This window comes from Colias philodice, chromosome 20, assembly GCF_061535455.1.
Source record: "Colias philodice isolate Cphi_HAF_F1 chromosome 20, ilColPhil1 Martin Lab GWU primary, whole genome shotgun sequence".
Taxonomy (NCBI): domain Eukaryota; kingdom Metazoa; phylum Arthropoda; class Insecta; order Lepidoptera; family Pieridae; genus Colias; species Colias philodice.
In genome coordinates this window covers 7,220,252-7,236,621 of record NC_143105.1, presented here as the reverse complement: position 1 = coordinate 7,236,621, position 16,370 = coordinate 7,220,252, and the positions used below count along the sequence as shown (strand labels likewise).

Here is a 16,370-nt window from a genome sequence, read left to right as displayed (position 1 = left end):
GTCCCATGTCCCATCGATGTATCGATATGACATGATGTATTCGTTAATTATTCAATAACATTGTCATTTGTATTGCAAAAAGAAAGCAAAAGATGTTCTTTAAGAAATTTTAGAGATCTAATATAATAATTAATAATATATAATTTTTTTTTTTTTTAATTCAATGTTCATTTAATTTTGGTGATAGCTACATCAGAATGACCGCCTCCTTGGTACAGTGGTTGACGCGTGAGCGTAGAACCGAGGGGCCCTAGGTTCAATTTCCCGGTGGAGACGAAGATAAATCAATGTCTCGGTCTGTCAGGACACAGAAGGCTGATCACCTATGCATCTGCCCCTTACCCCACTTGGGGACACGGTACTTCACTTTTTCTTTTTTACATCTTGAACAGAAAAAGCATTTTTTTTATTGAAAAACGAAACTTTAAGGGTAAAGGCAAATTAGAGGTTAGTATCGCCGTGGAATAAGGCAGGCAAGTCTATAAAATCACAGTGCATTAATTAAAGATATTTGCAATCTGTAATAAATATTCCGATCACGTCCAACTATAAAGTTATTATGCAGAATGTACATACTACATAGGGATGCTGAAGCCGTGCTTTCAACTTAATGAGAGTTTTGAGCCAAGTATTACAAACTAATATGAATACTTAGAGCTTAGATTTAGAGCTTAAAACTTGGGCCTTTTGATAGATTTTTAATAAAACATGTTGCTGCATTCAACTTGCTTCAAAAAGAAAATTTGCGTAAGTATATCTAAAAGTAAAATTTAATATTAATTGGTTTTAGAATAAATACATAATACCATAACCATAATAAGACTAAAATATAAAAATCAATGCTTAAAACTAATTTATTTCTAAACAAAAAAAACAATGTAGATATTTTATTTATTCTGGTCTTTATATGGAATGTCAGTTTTAGTTTAAAAAATGTCGGCATATATGCATTTTTTATTTATTTCAGTCGATTAGTATACCAAATTGGTTTTCCTGTATAAAATGCGTTGGTAGTTCCCGTAGGTGTGTACAAAATATTTATATTAGGTATCTTATCGTTAAACAAATAATTAATGAAGCTGACAAGGAAAAAGTAAACTTTATAGATCACTTGAGTGTGTTAAATCGTTTTAGGAAATATCGACCTTCAACAGCTATAAATTAGACCACATGTTTGAAATAAATTTAAATTGTATCAGTATTAGTAGTTGTGTGATGCTATTCAAATATAAAAAATCCAAATTATTAGATATTTTTATTTATTGCACAGAAAACTAAAAATAAAGATACCTACTACGCCAAAATTTATATACTTAATATGTATATTTACAAATTGTTCATAAAATATTATTTATTCTTCTTATTTAAATTTATTTGATACTTACAGATTTATTGCTATGTAGTTGCAAGAAAATCGGATCTGTTTTTTAAGTAACGGCCGTTCATTTCCGATCATAATTCATATGTATTTATCGCATCAAAATAGTTATCGTGACAACCACAGTGACAATATTAATATCTTTATTTTGATAAAACCTTAACCTCGTTTGACAGAACTAAAATAAAGAGTCCCATAATATAAGTGTACGACAATTTCAAAGCTCCCATGCAAGCCCGGCTAGCTCAGTCGGTAGAGCATGAGACTCTTAATCTCAGGGTCGTGGGTTCGAGCCCCACGTTGGGCGTAAATTTTTTTTATATTTCATTTTACCTGTTAATTATGTTTTTTTTTTATAATAATTACCTGCAATTTTCCTTTCCCTCATTTTCCGCCACAGCTGTTCAGCTTTCCGCATCGGCCAATTCTCGATCTTCGCACTAAAACTTCTAAAGAACTTGTATTCTTTGAAATGTGACATTCTTCTTTCCATCTTGCTCGGCATTTGGCCTGGAGGTGGTGACTGATCCTTCTGTTCACCAGACGGCGACGCCATTTTGTTTTTTTTTACTTTTTTTATCTATGCACCTTTTACGCGCAATTTAAATTCGGATTCTTATCTGGTCCCATTTATAGGGGCAAATTCTTTTAAACTATTTTTCATTAATACTTTTTTACTAATAGGCATAGGCATGCATATAAATATTTTAAGTAATTAGGTAAATAAATAATTATTATTATCTTATAATACTGATCTTGAAATATGTTTTATTATTTTTAAATTTTAAATATTATATGAGAAATATAATTTTAATTTATAATAAAACTCTCTTAGTTAAAATATTGTTTATTTTGGTGCACTAATTAACCTGAAAAGAAAAGAAACAGACCATTAATGAAAAATTAATTCATTAAACATACAATGCTTTATTAATATAAATTTGTGTGTTTTTCACATCCTCATCATTTTTACATCCCAAATAATATCTCATAATTTATTATAATATTTTTGTTCACTATATTATGTCTATAGACTAGAGTAGATAATTTTTGAAACAAAAAAAAATCGCAGTCGGATGAAACCCATTAGAAAAGGAGGGGAATTTTTTGGTATTAATTCAAAATAAGGCGAAAAAATAAATATTTTCAATCAAATAAATTACAGTGTATTTGGGACATAATAAAGTAAGTTTCCACCAAATTTCGTAGAAAATAAATAAATTTTGAAGTAGATAGAAATAAAAGACCAAAAACTTGGTTTTTTGAATTTTTCACCTAAATTTTTAGGTTATGTGAAAAAATTGTGAACACAAAAGTTGTAGAACTTTTAATTACCTACAACTTTGCCATTGAACTTTTTTCTATAGAACTTGTAGTTTTGTCGGAAATCGAGAGAAACCATTTTTTTCTCTTTAAAGCTCCCCCCTCCCGCTTCCCGAACTCGGATTGACCGTAATTTATTTTTCCTTACATTTTTATCATATTCCCCTCCTTTTCTAATGGGTTTCATCCGACTGCGATTTTTTTTATCTTTTCATTATTTTCAAAGGCTTCTACCCCAGTCTACTAGGGAACCCTAAAATTCGCGAAATGTCAAAAGTTGAAGCCAACCCGAGACCTGCCGAACTTTTAATTAACACTTACGTGACCTTTTTACTTTACAATTGTTTACTTATGTGTCACACATTTATACAGAATTACATGTTACTCAGAAATTTTTACCTATTTGTTTAGTAATTTATTGTTAATGGCATAAACATATTATTTTTATTTAATTGTTATGTAAGTATAGGTGTATTCATTAATTTCATCAAACAAAATAGACTGATAAAACTCAAGTTTAATTCCTACTAAAAAGATGGATCATAATAGTATTACACACAAAAAGCCTTTAAAATTACTTTAACGAATATGGATTGAATTACTACAATGCATCAATTAATTAAAGTATCCCGACAGAAAAATATAATATGCACACAATGTTCGATTTGGTCATTCACGATGCTATTTGGTAATAAATAAACAGAGAGATATACAATTTTCATTGCATAATATTAGCTATATATATGTACCAAAATTGTAGAGCCGGTAAAGTGATTTTAATTTTTAGTTGTGTTTTTCTTTTAATAGAAAATTTTCCGGGATAGCTTTTAAAGCGACTTAATTCTAATTGAACGCCGAAGACAAAAATGTGCTTTTTTAAAATAATTTTTTAAATTGTCTTTATTCCAAATTAAACATCTACCGTACTTTAAAGTCCGTACCTGTACCGTTTTAACTTCTTTTATGAAGTGAAACTTCTTGAAGCGCGTTGAGAGTAAAATTTATAAGTGTCAAAGAATGCCAAAGAAGTTTCACTTCTGACACGTGTGCTCGGCACACACGCTCTTTTTTGTATTTTTTGTGAATGAAGGTATTATAATTTAACATGATTTATAACTTCTTGTCAAGCTGTATAATATAAACAAACCTTTTAAACAGTAGTGGAGAGTAAAAACAGAACCCTTTAGTCCCTTGTAAGCTTTCAGTGTTTGTGTTGACAATATTACGAAGCTTTATCTTTGACACTAGTCGTAGGACATTTTTTGCTTAGTCCCACAGTGTCTAGGAAGACAAACTATGTATCCCTGGAGCACTTTTTACCTACCAATAACGATACTACTATTACTTTATTTATTATATACAGAAGTTGTTAGGTAAATGGTAGTTGTCTTGTGTTGTATATAACAATATAATGTTGTAGAACTCAATTTTTTTTGTATTTATCGTTTGTTAGTCATTTTTATAGAGTCTGAAGTAGTTTTGTTACAAAACAGAATAATGTTACCGTGATGTATAAAATCCCTTGTCTATCTGTCTGTTTTGAGACAGATTTCATTAACCTTACGAGCACAAGTATGAAGTGAACAAGTAGTTATCACGATCAGTACAATTGGGAATAGAACCCGAAACGTTCAAGTACTAAAGCTCTAGTATTTACCACTCTCTATTTATCTCTTTACCACTCTAAAATAAGTATTTTACGACAATTCAATTCTATTGCAATGAAGTTAAAACTATCAAAGTATCCAAAACCTATTGATTAGTATTTCACTTGCATAAAAGTTTCTTTTATTCACATAAATGGATGCACTAACTCCATCTTGTAGAATGTGTAGTTGAAACCTGCACTTATTTATTTATTGTAGCGTATAAATTCTGTAACTACATTACGTCTGAAGTTGTGATGGATGATCGGAGAATTTAATAACATTGTATTAGTTAAGCACTCAAATTACTGCGGGTAATTCGATTATAAAGTTAAATTGTTATCACATATAGTTACTATGTTGTAAGCTCTATTCTCAGTATGCGAGAAGATATAAAATTTAAGTAGTTTTGCTTTTTTATTTTTAAGGTGATGAATTAATTTTTCTAACATTTACGGCCCTTTTTAAACCTTCGTAATTTTTATATTATTAAAGTTGTCGTGATGAAAATTCTTGACAAGAAAGTTCAATAGTAACACAATACGTCTACCGTTTTAGAAACATGATTCCATGATATTTTCTCGATAGAAAAAAAATACAAAGTTCTCATTGTTATTTTTTTATAATCTCTGGCATCTTCAAAATAACAAACATAAAGTTACGACTTTTTGGATATTAACTATAAAATATACAACCTATACGTCTACCGATTTAGAATTTTGAAATATGCGATGGTTTTGAAATAAACAAGAAATACTTGAAATTAGCGCGTGACCAGCCAATATAGCGAGAGCCGCCCTGTACCTTCCTACCCCGATCGCTGCACGAGTCATTCCCGCTACGGCCGTCACACGGGGAACTTGTGTCGCTCGCGCAATCGTAAAAAAGGGTGACAACACGATAAGACAAAATGAGACAAATGGGGACAATAAAGAAAATAAGAAGAAGAAACATAAAGGTTGGAGGAAAAAGAATGCTTACAATTGGAACAAATTAATGAAGTGAGTTGGTTTTATTTTAAATTTGATGATAATTGTATTATAGACGATGTTTGATATGTACCCCTGTTTTAAGTACATAACGAATGTGTAAGATTTTTTCATTTATAGCATAGATAATCTTTTCAGAAATCCGGAATCCAGAAGGAAAATAAACCCACTGATTGTTCACAATGTGAACCCACTCCTTCGTAAGTACCTTTATTCAGTCAAAAATGTATGTTATCAACGTTCTACTGGTTTTATCGCATGATTCCATTTTTAGCAAAAAGCAACAGTGCAAAGAAATAAAAAATCATGGTGAACTTAGTCGAAGTATGGCGGACATAATATGGAACAGGAGCTCATTGGAGTAGTATTATATTTAAAAATACGAAATAATTTCAAGAATTACATTTCTTAGAAGGTGGTAGATAAGTATGTTGTATAAAGAATTTGATGTTGATATTTATTTCATTTATACTTATTACACCTGTGCGGGAAATTGCTTAGTAATAAAACAGGTTTATATTCATATTTACATAGTAATGTGAGTTTTCATTTCGAAAAATTTTGTGTAAGTATATTAAATTGAGTTCCTGGGTGATCTGGAAACACAATTGGGCCCGAAAGATGGCGCTGCAGTCACTCCTCCTAATGACATGAACCGATTTGGATGAATATTTGTGTGCACATTTCATTTTTGTGGGATGATTGGTTGATTCGCTTTCACATTAGCTAATATTATGTATTTTTGTTGTTAGAAAGTAAACTTAATTTAATGTTTATAATACATTATTATTGGTATAAAATATAAATAAGCCAGTGTTCGTCTCACATTGCTGTACCTGCCTACCTACCCTACCAGGGCCTAACTTTATTTATTTATTTATTTATTTATAATACTTCATTGTACAAACATGAAAGGACAAAGCAGAAAAAAAAGAACAAAATTACAAAGGCATCATTTGTACAAAAGGCGGCCTTATTGCTGAACAGCAATCTCTACCAGGCAACCTGGTAGGAAAGGAAATGTAAGAAGGTCGTGGGATAGCGCAAAATAAATGACTATAATTACAATTACATATAACAATACATTGCAAATAATGTAAAATAGACACATTTACACACATATTTATATAAACTAAATATTGCATATTATATACTTCAAAAATATGTAGGTACATACTAAAATACATACATAAAATATTACTAAAATACATATTGTACATACACATACATAATATTAAATACATACTAAACATACACATACATATTACAAAATACATACTATACACAAGCCATAGTACACAGATGATAAGACATTCAAAAACAATGGTTACAGTTACAGATGTCAGCAAGCAGAAACAGAAAGGTAGGGAAAAAGCTACAGTAAGGAAAGGTAGTGATCTTTTAATAGTGATTTAAAAGAGGAGAGCGTTTTAGCGCGTCTAACACTCTCAGGTAAAGCGTTCCAAAGTTGGATAGCACGAACAGTAAAAGAGTTGTTGAAAAAATTGGAATGGTGGATAGGAGTGCATAGTAATAACAGGTTGGAAGAACGAAGAGAGAGGGAATTGCTAGAGCTTAAATACTCAAAGTTGTCCTTTAAGTATTGCGGTGACTTAGGGCTAAATAGAATAGTGTACAGAAGATGCAGCAAATGAGTATCCCGGCGTTGGCGGATGGGGAGCCACTTTAATCTTTTCCTAAACTCAGAGACATGGTCAAATTTACGTAGTCCAAATATAAATCTGACACAGAAATTTTGAAGCTTCTCAAGGGTGTCCAGCTGATATTCACGAATATCAGGATAGCAGGAGTCAGAAAAATCAAGGAGAGGAAGGAGGAGGGATTGAGCTAACGCAGTTTTGGTTGAGATAGGAAGAAAGTTGCGTAAGCGCCGTAAGGAAAAAGCAGAAGAAAAAACCCTTTTTTTCACTTGTTTAATTTGCTCATCCCAGGAGAAAGTTTGGTCAAGAGTCAGGCCAAGATTTTTAACCTGCGTGCTGTACGGGATAAGTACACCATCAACGATGACGTTCGGAAAATTGGTCCAGTCGATTTTCGAGATTAATTGCCTACTTCCGAATATAATAGCCTGGGTTTTGAGAGGATTAACTGTTAAACCATGATTTTTGCTCCATCTGACAATTGCTGCAAGATCAGCGTTTACTTGGAAAATCGCTTCAGGAAGTTCAAGGAGTGAGGCGTGGTTATACAATTGAAAATCGTCTGCATACATATGGTAAGGTGACACAATGGAATTGGAAATGGAATTTATAAATATGGAAAAAAGGAGGGGAGACAAAACGCCACCTTGAGGAACACCAGCGGACACATTGCACCAAGTTGAGGAAAGTTCCTCAATTAGTACACGCTGACGACGTCCCTGTAAGTAGCTCCGTACCCAGTCAGCAGCCGAGAGAGATAAGTTAAGAGAGCGTAAAACAGCTAGCAGTACATCATGATCTACGCTATTGAATGCATTACTGAAGTCAATCAGCGTAAGTATGGTGAGCTTTTTGCTGTCGAAACCTCGGCGGATGTCGTCAGTAATTTTAATTAAGGCAGTGGTCGTGCTGTGCCCTGGTCGAAAACCAGACTGGAAAGGATTTAGGAGTTGGTTATGATTTAGGAAAATGCTTAGTTGTTCTTGAACCAACCGTTCAAGAACCTTGGATAGGAAAGGCAGGATAGCAATAGGGCGGAAATCAGATGGGGTCGCAGGATTCGGTTTTTTAGGAAGAGGAAGAATATGAGCATTTTTCCAATCACTAGGAAATTTTCCTGAAGTAATTGAAAAATTAAGGATATGGGTAATGATAGGATTAATGATGGGAAGGATTGGAATGATCATGCTTCGACCAACACAGTCACTACCAACAGCCTTCGAGGTAATTGACAACACGCTCTTCTTAACGCTACACTCAGAGAACCGACGGAATACGAAAGGAGGCGTAGTAGGGAGGGGTAAGGTATTAAGATGGGTTAAGGTGTTGGATTTTAAGTTAGGAAGGAAATCAGAAGTGGGATTGGAGAAGTGGGAAATAAGGTCGTTGACATGGACTGTACTAGGATAGGAAATGAGCGGGGATTTACCAAGACCAAGGGATCTAAGGAATTTCCACATTTTCGACGGGTCACCGTTGTCAATGGATTTGGAAAAGTGCTGACGTTGTGCATCCCTACATAAAGTATTGCAGCGATTTCGAATTATATTAAATTTTTCCCGATTGGTATCCGAGTTAGACAATTTTAATTTAGACTTTGCTCGCGCCTTCTTTCTTAACAGTTTTTTTAGATCATCTGTCATCCATGGAGCTGGTAAGTGCTTTAACTTAACAGGACGGAGCGGGGCATGCGCATCGTAAAGTTGAATAATCAGAGAATTAAAAAGAGACACTTTCTCATCGACATTATCGGCTGAAAAAATACCCGACCAATCAGTCTTACTTGCGTCTTCAGAAAGGCGCTCTGTGTTTATTTTAGCAAAATTACGATGCATGGCAATTTTTGGTTTTAACTTAGGGGGTTTTAAATTATACGAAAGGAAAATAAGGTCGTGTGAGGAAAACATGTCGGCCGAACACTGACCATGCTCGGTGACATGCTCTGGAGAGGAAACAATGACAAGATCGAGGAGAGATGGAATACAGTTAGGAGCGGTATGGGTAGCTTGTGAAGGAAGGATTTTCAGATTGAAAGAATCTACAATGGATGAAAGCCTTTTGCTGCGATGGTCACCCTTGAGTAAGCAAGTGTTAAAGTCTCCCAAAAAGATAATATGCTTATAAAGTGGTGAAAAGGATTCAAGGATGTGATCGAAGGACGGGAAATAATTAACTGTAAGGTTGGGGGAATAGAAGACACCAAGAAGGATTTTAGTATTCGATTTAGTAACTTTGTTCTGGCTATTTTATTTTGATTATTTGTAATGAATTATAATAGAGTGCAAAAAATAAATACATGCGTCAATATATTTTGTGCTTTTTTTTAAAACAATTTTTTTATTTAAAAAAATATCATTCCGACCGCGGCTTTGCCCGCGGGGAATTAGGTTTTATCGTGAATCCTGTTTTTTCCCACAGAAGTGTTCAGTTCGGATAAAAAGTATCCTATGTGTAAATCCAGGCAATTAGCTATATTTTATCAAAATTGAACGTGATTAAGTAACAACTAACAAAAAAATATACAAATTAACATCCAAAGTTTCGCATCAGTTTTACTGTATTAGTGATATCTTCCACTCTTGACTTTGACTGAGAAGAATTAGGGTTTATAACTTCTTTCAGAAATAGTACCTTTCATTTCTGGGCATGATGATAATATCTACGTCAGCATCAAATTCTATCTAAATCAATTCAGTAGTCCGCGTTATTGAGTACCATTTTATTTTTTCAGAGTAACAATATTTTTTGTTATTTTAAAGATTATTTATAACCTGTATTATTTTGTAATAAAGTAAACATTACGAAATAATAATTATTAATAATGTCTAAGTAGTTGTTGGAAAGAAGATTATTTGTTTATAAGCAAGAAAATAAAACCAATAAATCAACAATTGAATAAATGTATAACAATATTATAACTGTATGACGATTGACGACTCCATACATGTTTGTCCCGAGTCGGCCAGCGGCAGCGCGGCGAGTTTGCAAGAATGACTTCGCGCACACCCGCGTTCGCGATAGCGAGCTATTAGACTCCGCCCGCCAAGCAGTGGATTTTTTTTTGTGTATCGTCTTAACTAGCTTACGCGCTTCGCAGTTTCACCCGCGTGGCTCCGCTCCTGTTGGTCTTAGCGTAATGATATAATATAGCCTATATCATTACGCCTTCCTCGATAAATGTGCTATCTAACACTGAAATAATTTTTCAAATCGGTCCAGTAAGGTCCTGAGATTAGCGAGTTCAAACAAACAATCTCTTCATCTTTATAATATTAGTATAGATACAAAAGCTACTACTATATCCATTGTAAATAACCATCGGGAAGCGTTAAAACATTATACATATAAAACTCGTCTTAAATGCTTTGTTGTTCAAGGTACAACCGTTCATGAAAACACATATGAATTGTAAAAATTTTGCTTTCATTTGCAACAATCACATGGTCGATCACAATCCTCATGGATTGAAAGATAACAATAAAAAGACGTGTGGCACTCGGGGACTGCCGCGGTAGCTATTGCATGCTATGCCTTCAAGCTACACCTCCGCGTACGTCGGAGTAGGGAGCGTGAGGTCTTTCGTTACAAAATTTCTGGATTCGGTATGTGGGATGATATGACAAGATGAATGATTAATTGTTTAACGTGTGGATTAATTTCTGAACGATGATGAGAATGGAAGAACGATATGAGTGAATGTGAAGCAGAGAGCGAATGAAGAATGATCTTTCTCTTTTATTGGGATCGTGGGTGAAGACGGCTATTTCTCTGTTATAAGTTATCTAAAAATTAAGATTGTGGTCTGAAAATAAATCTCAAGAAGTTCAAAAGTGTAAGCCCCGATCCTTCATGTATAAAATGATAATATATATAATATTCATGCAATAAAATGCTCAGAATAAAATAGTAGTCATATTTTAAAACCACTTCTCTACAATTTTACTTAATATTCAGATTTCAGAAAAAATAAATGGCTAAAGAAGCTATAACGCAGTTATAAAGGGGTTTTTTTTTAATGTTTTCTTGGAAGCGAACCTCAAAAGAACTTGGTAATTTATCCATATCGTTTCATTTATTCAGAATATCTGAAGACCGTGAAAAGGCAAACGTATATTTTATTCCTTTGTTTTAAATTCGTCTCGTATATATTTAACATTGTTAAAGATTTTCCACGAATGGATTACATATATTTGAGAAGAATATCTTAAAATACATTTTTTATTTGGTTAAAAGTATACTGTATGAAGATTTTCTTTATGAAATTGTTGTTAACCGTGTATGTAGTACTTTATTTTCATTATGTATTATAAAATCTTAATTTCAAATTCTACACTAATATTTAATTTGTATGTTTGTTCCTCCTGAGTAATGTCGTTTGCAAATGATAATGCATTTAGATATTTAGATGAACAGATTAGTCGAAGAGAGATTAGAGATCTATCGATTGCATAATCCCAAAAACCTAACTCTACCTAGAGTCCTCTAGGCTCTAATATAGGTAGTCTAATATTAGTACCTATGTAATTTAATGTATCTCTAGAATGTTCTGATAATTTCGATTATTAGGATTATTTCTATTTCTGAGGTAAAAAGTAGTCTAAACGATTAGTTCATTCTAAAATCATCAACAAACATACATCATTTCATTTTTATTTATATTATAAAATTGTTTTGGTAAATAGTACCTATAGTGCGAGTGCTAGCTGCCAAAAACACTAAGTCAACGATATATCCCCTAAATCCAGCATTTACCTCGTAAATATAGGAAATTGTTAATAAAATATTGCGTGTATTTCCACTTTATTTGTAGCAAATTTAATATTTATTTATGTGTTTTTGTCTTGACAATGAATATAGAGATTTATTATTTCCTTTTTTTTAGTAAATGCAAGTAGTCAAAATTTTTAAATAATTATTATTTATTGTTAATCATATTCTTATAATTTTTTATTTGATTTATGCAAAGATATATTGTTTTTTCAAATCAAAACCGACATTGACCTACATTTGTTATAAACTGTAGCGTCATTAGATTATTGTTTATGTATTGTAACTTCGTGCCATGTTTATATTGCGAATGAAACCGCAAATAAATCACGTTTTGTTTAATATTCTAGAATATTATAGAAATATATTTTCTCATTTTACAAACCAAAAAGGCCCTTAGTACAAGTCTAGAAAATATTCTAAAGCCTATTTTTTATAGTTAACTAGCGGTCCGCCCCGGCTTCGCCCGTGGTACATATTTATGTTTTCTCTACATAAGAACCATCCTGGTACTTCAAGGAATATAATAAAAAAAGAATTATCGAAATCGGTCCACCCGTTCTCGAGTTATGCGCTTACCAACACATTTTGCGATTCATTTTTATATATAAAGATACGATACTATATAGTTTATATACTAGATTTATAGTATACCTTTTTTTTTTTTTTTTTTTTTTTTTTTTTTTTTTTTTTATAGTGGGGAAATCTTCCAAAGATACCCACGGCCCCCGGGGAAGGAGCCGTGGGTTATGTCGGATTCTTACCGACTAAAACCCCACTGTGTTCCGTCGAGCCGCTTTAATGATGGGGCCGCGGGTATTTGTTGGAATTCTTCCGCGACCCCCTAGATTTATAGTATACCTACAAAAGCTAACCATTTAAAACACTCACCTCACTATATGTCTTTCAATATATACAAGTTCACTTATCACTATACACAACACCGATATAGGAAGAACACTAAACGTAAGGAGAAGGAAAAAGTTTCAGCGACACTACGATTGTACATAAAGCTTGCGAAAAATAAACGTCCATCCTAGGCGCTTGAATCTACAGGTCTGATCGCCCGCATTGGCACAAATTTCCCGCGTTCAGAGCGACGGAGACATACATACAAACACACTACGTTAAAACGAGACGGCTATCATTTTGCAAGTGCGCAGAAAATCGCAGGATCGCTTAGAACGTCACTGAATCTATAATTGTGTGAAAAAATTCAATTTCCATCAAAAATAGAGTTATTTAATATTGATACTGAATTCATAAACACAAGATCTAAATTAGTCGTTCAGATTTATGAATTTTCCAGTCGACCTTAATTGAGTGCAGGTTGCTCATATTTATTTTGTATTTCACCGCTTACTTCAAAAATTTATGAGGAAAATTAAAATTTCTTAGCTGTTAGACCATCTGTTCGTGAGTACGTTACTTACTATGAAGATTACTCATACAATTTACGATAATTTTAGGCATATTATTTAAACAAAATCAAAAATTCTTCATCTATAAATATGCTGTAAGCGTTTACTTTTAATCTTTCGCCTGCTCATTCTAACAAATTGCCTTTACCTTATAATTCAGAAACGGTATCAATACTTTTTGCGTTATTAAAAATTAAACGTCAAACGAGATCAAAGAAAGAGTAATCAGTTATTTTGAGAGAGTTGACTTTTTACCTTGCAATTTTGTTATTATAAATAAATAAATCGTTTATTTGCAAGTAAACATGGTATAGTATATATAAATATATACATGTTTTTAGTATGTATGCATTTAATCTTTATATAGAGTAAACAATCTGAAAGCGTTTAAGAAATATTTTCTACCAAACAGTATTATGCTTTTCTGATTTAATATGCTATTTATTTTATATCCTCTTAAATATATTTTTCAGTGTTCTAACTCACGTTTATTTCATAATTTAAAAGCTTTTCTATTCATAGACTCGAATTAAAGTTTCGTAGAGGCCTTGTGTAGAGTCGCTACATGTTGTCGTAGCAAATGTCTACGAGTTAGTGAACATTATGAGAGAAAATAAAGGTTTTGTATTAAATGTTTATTTGATTAACGTTATAATTACGATTCTAAGTGCATACTAAATCTTTATTAATATTTGTTACGTTTTTAAATATAGCTCTTTATATTTAATTTATCCAATACAAACATTTCAGACTCTTATTATATGTATATCTATTGTGGTCACAGTGTTATTAAATAAGAAACCAATACAAAATCAATACAAATATGTAAATCAATTTAATAATGCTAAAACGAGGTGACTGATATATAGTGATCTATCAACGCACAGCCCAAACCACTGGACGTATCGGGCTGAAATTTGGCATGCAGGTAGATGTTAGGACGTAGGCATCCGTTAAGAAAGGATTTCCCGAAATTCTTACGGGAACGGGGAAAAACGGGGATGCACGTACAAAGTCGTGGGCGAAAGCTAGTTTTCTATAAATATAGATATAGAAAACTATTGATCATAACTTACGTTTATGATCAATTAATTCAAAACTTATTTTTTTTATCATGTTTTTTGTAGACGACCTAAAGTATAAAATAACATATTAAATTACATAGTAACCTTAAATGAATTTTCCACTTGTTCTGATTTTCCACTTGAGACCCGGGAGAGAAATGAAATAATAAAAAGGTTGATAAAACTTTTCCATACGTGAAAAAGATTATACAAGGTATTTTGTTTTGTTCCCTCTGGACTTTACACACAAAACAATAAGCATTATACATAATGTTAATGATTTAAATATTTAACTGTTCGTCAGAATTTTCCATTAAAGAAACATAAACGTAATTTTCATTTATATTTCTCTGGTGTTAACAATTTATTCAAATAAATACTAATTCGCGAATAATCGCGTCATTGTTAGAGTAAATCGTTTTACTATTTCAAATACAATGAGCTTATACTAATATTATAAAGCTGAAGAGTTTGTTTGTTTGTTTGAACGCGCTAATCTCAGGAACTACTGGTCCGATTTGAAAAATTATTTTGGTTTTGGATAGCCCAGATAGGCTTTATAATATCATCTCACTAAGACAACAGGAGCGTAGCCACGCGGGTAAAACCGCGGTGCACAGCTAGTATTTATACTCTATACTAATATTATAAAGCTGAAGAGTTTGTTTGTTTGTTTGAACGCGCTAATCTGAGGAACTACTGGTCCGATTTGAAAAATTATTTCGCAGATAGACCCATTTATCGAGGAAGGCTATATATAGGCTATACATCATCACGCTAAGACCAACAGGAGCGTAGCCACGCGGGTGAAACTGCGGGGCACAGCTAGTATTTTATAACTCTCATCATGCTATAAAGTAGGCAAAGAAAACAAACGGTTGTGAAATATGTTTATATTTTATGAACAAATAACCAACGCAATGAGATGCGTTCCGCTGTAAACATTAGCGATGGATTCCTAGTTCATAGAATAGTTTATTCATAGATGTGTCTTGTTTAGCAAATATGAATTTCAGGTTTATTTATCCAATGTCTTTATTTGTTTAAATAAGGAATGCTGTTCTAGCTCTCGGCTCTCGCATCACACAGCCCGGAGTACTTACGCAAGTTCATGATAGAGTATTTACTTTTCTGAAAATAAACAGATTAATAAATTAATTATTATCAGTACCTACTGCATCAGTTGGTTCTTTTTTTCTGCTGACCTTCCTTTGCATTGGACTATTTTAAATTTTAATACTGATTAACAGTTGTGAAAATTTGGTTTACAGATTCAGGCTTCTAAAATACGGGAGTAAAGAATTAAAAGACACAATATATTTTACCTTACATATTATCACTTAGTTAAAAACTTAATGACAATTGAAACATTAAACTTTCTACTTATTTACTATAGCTATTTTTATAAAACCCACCTTGCATTAATAGAAATAAATTTACTCTTATAAATCACAAAAGCACATCTACGTCTGTACATAATCTTTGGCAATCCCAACGGCCTCCGTTCCTATAGCACTATTTTATCAACACTTCGATTCCGACATATCAAAGGCGAGTTAAAAATACCACATCCACTTTACACTATTCGCAGCGAATAACCAATCATTTTACATGTTATTCTAACGTCTTACGATTCATCGGTGGATTTGTAGGAATTAATTCGGGATATTCGCATTTACGTTTTCGTAAATCGTAGTTATTTAAGATCTTGGCGAGTATGTATATTTATATATGGCAGAGGATATTTTGATCTTCTCTTTTTGAGTATTTTTTGAACGTCAATCTGTTTATAAATTAATTCTAGATTTTACACAATACAATGAACATAATTAAGGCATTTGCAGTCAATATTAAAGAAGTGATTAGTACTTTAGTAATATAGGTACAAAAAAATTACTCTTATAGATATTGTCATAAAATTTTTTTCTTGTAGATATTGTTTTCAAATCCACAAATGCCTGAGTATTCCAGATGAAAAACTGACTCTTTTATATTTGTTATTTATACGTTGAGTGTGGCACACGTAGACTTACTCCCCTAGGAAATTTATTTTCAAAAAATCCAACTTAATGCTCCAATGAGCATCAATATTTAATGCTTATGTAATATTTAAAATGGCCT

At 32.4% G+C, this 16,370-nt stretch overlaps 1 non-coding gene across 1 annotated transcript; it reads left to right on the top strand.

Moving 5' to 3' along the window:
* The first annotated feature begins 1,612 nt into the window (after window positions 1–1,612).
* Window positions 1,613–1,685, top strand: TRNAK-CUU (transfer RNA lysine (anticodon CUU)). The gene has a single exon. It is a non-coding gene; the product is annotated as a tRNA-Lys (tRNA).
* Window positions 1,686–16,370: the final 14,685 nt, after the last annotated feature.